This window comes from Nelumbo lutea, chromosome 5 (assembly GCF_056320005.1).
Source record: "Nelumbo lutea isolate HS-2025 chromosome 5, American lotus-T2T, whole genome shotgun sequence".
In the NCBI taxonomy this organism is placed as follows: Eukaryota; Viridiplantae; Streptophyta; class Magnoliopsida; order Proteales; family Nelumbonaceae; genus Nelumbo; species Nelumbo lutea.
This window is the reverse complement of record NC_142688.1, coordinates 3,071,714-3,081,895: the sequence shown is the minus strand read 5'-3', so window position 1 is coordinate 3,081,895 and position 10,182 is coordinate 3,071,714. Positions and strand designations below refer to the sequence as shown.

General features: G+C 36.2%; 1 long non-coding RNA gene across 1 annotated transcript; it reads left to right on the top strand.

The window, feature by feature from the left end:
• Nucleotides 1-7,405: 7,405 nt before the first annotated feature.
• Nucleotides 7,406-8,813, top strand: LOC148849845 (uncharacterized). Its single transcript, XR_016098738.1, has 2 exons — nt 7,406-8,277; nt 8,472-8,813. It is a non-coding gene; the product is annotated as an uncharacterized LOC148849845 (long non-coding RNA).
• The last annotated feature ends 1,369 nt before the right edge of the window (nt 8,814-10,182 follow it).

Below are 10,182 nucleotides of genomic sequence, written 5' to 3'. Positions count from 1 at the left end.
TTCAGTCAGTATATGCAGCTGTTATATCAAACGGCGATTCATCCCTTAACGGATTGATATTTTGGGTAAAAAAGTAATTGCCTGTGAAGTGTGAACATCGCCAAAGTGCTATCCACTGCGAGTACTGCCGAGTAAGGCTGTAAATGGAACATCGCCAAAGTGCTATTCAGTGCTATCTAGGTATTGTTTTATAAACAATCAAATTTGTCCCGATTTGATTGTTTTATCTTACTTTAAACCACTTTTTTATGTTATTTAACAAAATAAAATAGATTTTATTAACTTATTATGTTCATTAAAACAATCAATTTATATATATGATTAATGATTCCAACTAAAAATATTAAAAGAAACTTACATCAAATGATGGTTTTATAACAAAATGAAATAAACAATTTATTAAATCCAAACTTACATCAAACGATGATTTTAATCCCAAGAAATTTATACAAATAAAATATTAATAATAGAATAATTATCTTAATACTTAAAATTTATAAATTTGTGTGCGATATATAATATAATAGGTTCACATTTATGCATCCCAGGTATCAAGTATTGGATACCCTAAAGTCAAAACCCAAACCCTTAAGGTTTAATCTAAAATTCCAAACCTGTCTTAAACCTTATAGGGTTTTAATAAACAGGTCCTATTAGGGTCAGAACGGATCGAATACCCGAAAATTCTTATGAAATTGCCATCCCTACTGATAAGACCCTAATGGAATTACCAATTAGGGCTTATACTTCAGCCAGGTTTGCCCAAACACAATCCGAACAAAAAGGTCACTTCGGGTCAGGGCGGTTGACCTTTCATTCTAGCTTTTCTCCAGTAAATTTTTATTTTTTTACTACTTAATAAAAAACTCTTACACTTTTAGGTGGATAGGTTACTTTTCCACTTGAAGGAAAAGGCGCTAAAATTAATAAGACAAAAATACTCCTTGAATATGTTTTGAAAATAAAAGGTATAAGGGTGAACATGAAAATAGGAGAAATTTATTTAGGAAGAAAAGAACATAAATAAATGTATTTATCTGGAAAGTACTTATCTTGATAAGTGCATTTACTAGGATAAATTACTCACCTGAAAACAAACAGAACCTAAAAGATATGATCAATATATAATTATACAATTTGAATTAGATCTTGAAAATTTGAGAGATTTTAGGAAGATATGAGAAAGGTTAGGCTGTATTCAACTTGAGCCATACCCAACTTTGGCCAACTTTGGATTAGGTTAGAATTGAGGGACTTTAGGTTGAATCAAGGTCAGGGTTAGGGGTTCAAAACCTCTGGTTGGACTAGGATTGCCTACAACCTAACCTAACGCCTTTGACTTACAGCCTTAAATGTATTAGCATATTTCAACTTTTATAATTCTACGATGCCAAGTATATAAATAAACAGCCAACAAACAATTTCTGTAAAGGCCAAACTAAGAAATTGTAGCCATTTAAGGGGGGATGTTTTTGTTTTCATTTGTTTTCAGAATCTCCACATCAGCAAAAAAAAAACAAAAATATGTTCTTGAATTTTGTTTTTGTTTTCAAAGGGAAAAATAAATTGGTTTTGTTTCTGAAAACAATAAATATTAGTGTTTTCAATATTAGTGTTTTCAATCCGTCGTCAATTAGGCCAATTAGACGAGTAATCCGGTGACAATTCTAAGTTACCGTCAACCTATAATACTATATTACAAAAGCCCATTCACTCAATGGCCCGATACAATTTAACTGTTGATCCATCCATCTGACCCATTCACTCACCGTAGCTTACAATTTCTCTCAATTTATAAAATGTTTTCTTTTTCCAATTTCCGCAATGATTATTATTTGTTGATATTGAATTTATTGTATTTTCGGAATAATTAATAGTCATCAATCTTAAGCACGGCAATTTCATTGGAAGTAGAATAGGCCCATACCGTCACACAAAAGAATAAATATGGTTTGATAGAAAAACAGACAGTTGAGGGGGGAAAAAGGTGATAACCTTTCTATTATATTTCTCTCAAATTTCAGTTTCTCACTTATTTTTTCACCGAAGTAAAAAGTATCAAACACAGCCTTAAGGTGACAAGTTTTTTTAGGGGTGGGGGCGTGGGAGAATTGAAAAGGGATCAGGGGCGAGCAGACATATAGCCTTAGGATTCCAAGGATGTCTGGATTGGGCAGAGATAATTCCCCCGTTTGGTTTGGGCAGAGATGGGCGGTTAAGTTTTAACGCAGAATCAGGCTTCCCTTTTTCTTTTTATTATTATTTTCATGACTTGCAGCTTTCCGGATTCTAAGAACAACCAACCACCTAGAGGCCAGAGCATTGTATCAAGATGTTTAATGTTTTAAAATTTAAAAAAGAAATAAATTAATGGAAAAGTAAAGAATAGGAACATAGATGGCAATATTAGTGTTGTACTGTAAAATCTGAGAAAAACGATATTGTCCATTGAAAGTCACAGTGACGAGACTGATGGAATGTGGGTTAAGTTTACACTTTCTAGTACTACAGGCTGAGATTTGGAGTGAACTTTGTACTCTGAGTCTGAGATGTCCTACTCCTACCCATTCCAGTCTTCAATTTTATTTTGGGTGCGTGTGAACTTTGAACTGTGAACCGTGGTCCGTGAATGCCCTTCCTCTCACTGACTCCCTCTCATTGACACGGAATATTTCCTACTATCCTGTCATCGATTAACTTGTTACATATGTACTCTCACCACTCACTAACATCTCAACTCCAAGTCTTGAACCACAAGGTCCCCCACCAGTTTCCATTTCTACCTCAACTCCATATTCTGCTGTGAAAAACGGAGATTTGTATTTTAGATTGTTGGAAATTCAGATACGTACATACTATAAATTCATACATAATTGATACTATTTCATTTATTTAGCTCAGGTTGGATTGTTGGAAGGAATATAAATAAATTTTATACTTTGTTTTATTTTGTATATATTTATATTATACGTGTTTGTATTTATATTCTTTCAAAATTGAGCTTTCATTTGCTTTTGATTTTAGAGGAGAGAGGAAGAGGATGAATAACCAATGGTGCATGAACAGAATGCAACGCTAGCTAGTTAAAGCAAATCATTGTTTATAAATACAATACCTGTATTATGTATTATCCACTCCAGAGTGGAGACAAACGAAAGGTCTATGACTCTCTATGTTAATGGATACAGATGGGATTTTGTAGAATGAATCACGTATGGGTGTATGTATGAAGTATGAAGGATGCATGGTGTCACATGGTAGCCGCACGCCTCGCACTGGAAAGAAAGAAACACCCACCCCTCCGTCACCATCACCACCATTGTCATCACCCTCATCATTCATTCATATCTTCCTACAAAAAGACACGTCTTTTCCTTGTCCAGTTCTTTTTCTCTTTTTCATTAATAAAAACAACAAATTCTCTTTCTCACCTCATTTTCTCTCTCTCTCTCTGGGCCTTATATACGTATGCATTTTTTTTTTCTTTTTTGTGCAGAGCATGTATATTATGATTATCATCGCTCACGTTACAGACACTGTTCTTCTCCATCAGTCCTCTGTTCTCTCACATGCCTAGCTTCCCATTCCTTTCTCATTTCCCAAATCATCCTTCCCCGAGACCCAGAGTATGCTTCACTAACTCACAAGTCACAAGAAGGATGATAAAGCCAGCTGGCCAGATCGAGCTGGGTTTAGTTTGAACGGGAAGGGGGTGGGGGCTGGTCCTAATTTAAGTTTGAATGGCTTCCTTTCAGTTTCAGGCATTGTAGTCATGTAGAGGAGTCTTAAATTAATATTAGTTTGAAGACCTAAAAGGAAAATGATTACATTACAGCATACAGATGTGTGAAAGAGGAGTAAAACTTTCCATTTCTCTCTTGTCAACGCCTGCCTGTGCCCACTCTACTAATCTACTACTGCTACGCGTGCCGGTGCATCTGGATCAACAGATTCAACTATTACCTCTCTCTCTCTCTCTCATATATGCTAACCAGTAGCCATAAGCCATGCACATGTAATCATAATTAGTACATTTATTAGCACTCCTCATACTTATCTATCTATTATAAAAATGTACAGATAAACAACGAGTTATTTTTCACCATTTAACATTCATTTTATAAATAGACAGCAGGATTTATTATTAATTAAATTTGAATATCTAGTGAAGCTCACTAAACTATTCCACCTTATAAAGGACATGTAGCATTAAATTTAATATTCACTAATTATTAGAATGAAACTGATCAACAAACTTGTAATAAATTACGACACTAACATGTAACAATTATAATAAATTCTATCCCGTTCCAGATTCAGAGGGTAAAATTATTGAGACGAATCAATAATTATACCACTGCAGGTGTTGGAAATATTTGGCATCCAACTTTTAAGCTTTACGAGAGATTGGATTCTGCTGTGCTTCAGCCCAATAGCTCACATTAATCATGAAAAATGAGGACTTCCATGCATCGAGCAGTGCAATAAGCAGAAGTTCCAACCTGTAAACCTCCCTCCCCCCCACCCCCCTTTCTCCCACTCGCTCACTCACACTCATTGGTCCACATAGAAAAAATAGAAAAAGAAAAAAGAAAAGATACTTCAACTTCTCCCATCATTTTCTTTTCTGAGAACCAAAAATCGGATAGATTTGACTGGAAAAAGAAAAAGAAAAGTCTCTATACTTTATGAAGGAGAAGGATTTGAATTGAATAAACTGTTAAAATTTTATAGAAAAAAAAGGGGTTGAGGTTGGATGAGGGCCCAGGACGTGATCAGTGTATATATGCTCATCTCCTATGCCATACAAATATATGGAATAGAGACATATGATATGATAGACTTTATAATTAAGGTGGCGTTTGGTAATGTGTAAATATCGTAGATATGATCGTTTTGGTTATATCCAGGATAAGATATGATGTTTTACTATGGACTTGAGATCTCCTGTTCATGAGAACTATGCCCATGTCTACTCACAACACGCTATCCCTTGTGAATTGGGAACATATCCCCCTGCATAATACTATATAAAGGTTGAAATGTTCTCCATGTGTGGCTGAGATAATGTGGGCAAAGTTTGTGTGGGCATGAGATCTAGACTCTTTGCTATGTGTAGATAGTCCCCATTCTTAAAATAGTTTTTAAATTTTTAATATTTTATTAATAAAATAATATTAATAAGGTCTTTCAAAACAATCAACACAAAACTTGTGTTAAATTTTTAATATTTTATCAATAAAATAATAATTTTTAATGTTAAATCTAGTACAAGTCCAATGGTTTTCCTTCTCTATTCTTTTTTCATTATTTAAAATTTAATTTTTTAATATTTTTGTCAATAAAATAATATTTTTTAATGATTTAAAAATGCATTGTTGCCTGCATATTATTTTATTGATGCATTTTTTCAATTTATTTATATAAAATACAAAAATTAGACATTCATGATCAACTGTATATGAGAAATATAGAACAAAAAAATATGGTGTGGACCACTTCACACCACACCTATAAAACACCACTGTGAATGTGAAATATTTCTGTCCACACAATCTATTCATAATTCAGAATATCTGTGAACTATGATATAGTGTGAATAAGCTTTTACTACAAGATATGATGCGGACCAGTCCACATTCACCAATTTTTCATCCATACTATAAAACGCCCCTTAATGAGCTATTCATCTAAAGGTGCATGTTATTGGATGGAACATGGAACATGGATTTGATGAATTCCTATGGGATACTTCAAAGATGAGATTAGATGAAACAAGAACACAAAAGGAATAATAAAAAAGTGGAAAGCTTTCACATGGTTCAATGATCCAATCATAAAAAGGATTTAGGAGTCCACTGATACAGTCACGTGCATTATACCCTATTTATTGTTTATTGTTTATTGTTGTGTTAGTGAGGATTTACTGGTCAGCGAATAGTGAGATGAAAATTTGTTATTTGTTGTTTCTTTCTCCTACGTGGGGGAGGGGGGCTTACTTTATTTTGAAATGGGTAATCGATAGGGTTTAGCTGGTGGTAGATTTGAGCCAATAAATGTTGGAGAAGGGGGAGGGTTTGGGTTTAATGAATCCTGCTAAGAAACAGGTAAGGGGCTGGTGAGAATTTTTATTATTAGTAATTAAGTGAGCAAGAGAAGACCCCCCCCCCATCCCCCACCCCACCCCACCCCACCCCACACACAAAAAAAAAAAAGATTCTAAATAAATAAATAAAAAGAACAGTGCAAGAAGAGCGTGGGGCTGTGGGCGTAATGAATGAGACGTATCAGACGACAAACGGGAGGATTTCAGATTTACCCACCACCATCAGTCCATCACCATTCACCATCCAATGACCCAAACCCTCCGTCTGGGTAGCTCATTCCTATCTCCTCTCTCCGTGCATTCTTTTCTCTGCCCTTTTTATCTCCTCCTTTTCACCTTTCTTTTTTTTAGGTTTCACTTTTTCAAAATTTCCTATTTATTTTTTATATTAATTAATCTGCTTTGTTTGGTGTACCAATGTACCTACTTTGAAGTTTGAAGTTTGAATGATTACACGTGCACCATTAAAATATTAATAGTAATACACTGTAATTAGTATCTTTAATCTAGCTTGAACAGTACTTTTTATTCCACATGGATGGCTAGGATCACGTAACAAGGTTCTTTCTGATACAGATAGATGGTACCTTTGAATATTGATCTCTCTGTCTAGTCTCTGCTACTAAACCGGGTCCCGTCCCGGCCCCTAATTAAGGGAGCGCGTGTGAATAAATTCTCGCAATGTAATAATTAGTAATTAAAACCCAAGTCTGAGTTTATTTATTATTGACCCAAAATGTGCCAGATGTAAAGGTGAAGTGAGTTTTGAGTTTGACTGTTCAAACTTTTTTCAGCTTCTCTCTTCCTTTTATTCATATTTCATATCCAATGAAGTCATTGGTCAACTGTTCATTAAGATAAGTGTTATATATCTCATCTTTTGATAACCTAACTAACGAAATCGACCAAAAACCTTATTAAACGAATCCAATTATATATTAATTAATTAATTAGCTAAGCCAAACCACTCAGTAGTCAGTAGTATGAAAAGAACCAAGTGCCCATAAGTGATAAACAGAATCCCAAGCCAGGACAACGATACGTTTTGGTTTCTGTAACGCCCACTTAAGCTAATAAAATACATCATCATACTTGATACACAAACATGTGATGGCATACGGAGCAGACCATGATTATTCCAAGTTCTACAAGTACTGTTTAATGAATCTTGTTCTCATTTAATTTTTGTCTGATCTTGGGAATCAAGTTATAATTAAATGGTGCAGATAAACGCGTATGATAACACTGTGTGGTTGCAGTAATCTGTTTTATAATGCTGTTTGTTTTGTGTTTTTTTATGAGCAGGAGGAAGTTTCCATAATCAGCGTATTTTCCTTTTAAATTTAGTTTTCTCTTTATTTTATTTGGGAATGTTGTATAGCTATTAGCTAGAGGGGGCCGGGGAGAGAGGTTTTTGCATCAGAAACGAGGGGGAGAGGGGATTTGTGGGTGAGGAAGGTAAGAAAGATTGATGGTGGGTTTTTGCAGCAGTAACGAGGGATGTATGATTCTTCTCCATGTCCATTGTCCAGTGCCAGGGAGGGAACAATCCCATCTGATTATAGTTCTGAGCTCCCTTAATTACCCCCCCCCCCCCTCTCTCTCTCTCTCTCTCTCTCTATCTGACTCTCACTTATTATGATATTACCGTAGACCGTTTCTCCCTTGCTTGTTCTTCTCCTCTTTCCCTTTCTTCTTCTGCTTCTCTGTGTGCTTTGCATGCGTGCACCTCACTCAAAACTCTCCCTCTCTCTCTCTCTCTCTCGTGTACACAAACATTTACCTCTTTCCCTCAAAAAGAGCCCCCACCTGTAGCCACTCTTGCCTCTTTCTCATCGGTTCTCTCACGCTGTATATATGTTCTAACATGGTGAAAATGAGTTGAGGTTTTTAATTTCATGTGGGCTTTGGCGAAGGAAAAGGAAGGAGGTTATTTTAGTTTCATGTGGGTTTGGCAAAGGGTTTCTTACAGAGTTTATTGGCATTCTGTCCACCTCCACCAAAGGAAATCCATCTCCTCTCTCTCGTTTTCTCTTCTTTTTTAATGGAGGTGGGCATCCTGCCAACAAAGCTCTGTCGGCTTCTCTTTGTAAAACCCATGTGATGTTCTCTCTATGGGGACTCTCCATTTCATCTGTGCTGCTCTCTTCTATTATGCAGGTGATGAAGAGGTAACGATGTATAGCAAACATGTATACCCACCTGATTTAACTGCACCTGTTTCTTTTTGTTTGTGTTGTGTTACCCTAAACTCTCTTAAATGTGAAACGATCGACCTCTTTATTATGTTGTTTCTTCTCTTATTATTTCCCTTCATATCGCATTCCGTCTTTCACCATCCTCTCACCCCCCTCTTTTTTTACAGGTTTGATTGTCTGCTACTGCAATCTGCATGCGACTGAGAAAGCAATATCATCTCAGACGGCTTTTGTGTTTGTGTTTTGTTATTCTTGGTTGAGTTGATCCCACCAAACTGTCCTTCCAAAACCCTAATTTCTCGTTTCACTAGATCTTTTGAAAAAGATAATTTAAAAATAATAGGGTTTCTCCTCTTCTTTGTTTCTCCACATATATGATAGTGTTGTACATGAAGGATTCAGGAATAATTGTTAGATCACAGAGAGGAGGAACTGTGGAATGACTGTATATTTTCTCTATTTTAATTTGTTGAATGTTAATTAAATGAAAACCGACTGAAAAATGAAAATTGCAACGAGTCACTACTGCGAAGTGCGAAGACCCATCTCCATAATATCCCACTGAGTCCGAGGAGTTCATTTTTTCCGTTTCACAGAGCAGCTTGTACTTCTGTTCTTCTGCAGACGTATCTGTATTCGACCTATTGGTAGTTCGGTAACCAGCCATGCTGTGATGCTATCATGTACATGTACGTAGGTTTCATGATTGAAGATGCAGAGTTTTTTTTTTTTTTCTCTTTTTCCTTTTGTTTATTTCTTTTTCTCTTTTATCTATGACCATACGAAGTCCCAAGTACATTTTAGTGTAGGTATTCATCATGACCGAGTGACTCCATTATATTCATGGATAATTTCATTTCATTACGATTTTACTTGTCAGGCTTCTCTTCTACTGTCCTACTCGTTGCATTGAGTTGAGCCTGGCCTAGAGTTTGAGTCTGAGTCTGAAGTCTGAGCTAGTGGTAGCAAATTCATTATTTGGGTTCCAGATTTTCATTTCCTTTGTGGGCCGAAGTCGAACAATTGACCTCACTGCAGGCAAGACTTCTTGTGGAGAGTGGAGTCTGGTTCACTCACAGTCACGAGATAGATAGATAGATACCCAAGGCCAAGCTAAGCTCCCAAAGCTCTTCCATGGGGATGGAAAAGCAGCAGAGCAGGGTAGGGAGGTGAGACAATATTAATAAATATTGGGGGACCATTTGTGGGGATGGGACCATTGTTATAATGTGTTTTGGTTGTGGGGGACCATTATTACTTATTAGGACTACTACTCTCATCCTCTTTTTAATTTCATCTGTTGCGAGTTGCGACTTGCCCCTTGGATTTAATTTTCTTTTTATCATGAAAGAAAAGAAGGGTCGTCCCAAGCTCTGACTTTGTTATCCATGAATAATGCTTCTGAGACAGTCTTTCTTTATTACCGTTTAAACTCCTTTTTATCTTTTTATCGAGAGCACACAGCTAGCTACACAGCTGCACTAAGGCAAAGGCAAATGCATGGCTCAAACTTCAAGAGAAGCCTCCTCTCCCCCAAAAGGGCCGTTATTGTGTCTGTTGTGCTGATTTATGATTCATTATCCTGACTGGCAAGTCTCCACTGTAAAAATTAAAATGCTATTTTACATAATGACTATTCCAACTGATGATGGAGTTGAAGCCAACGGACCTCTGCGACGACTGCAAGCCACGTGAAAATGGGAAGATGGGCAATTTTCATTTTCTTCTTCTTTCTCTCTCTCTCTCCTTGACTTTTTCTCAAATAGTTTTGCTATCCATTTGAATGATGGAAGGAGTTGGGGCCCACGATGTGGGATGATTTTACTCTTTAGTAGGATGTCAACTGTCAACGAGTTGGGTTTGTGCCCAAGTTCGTAA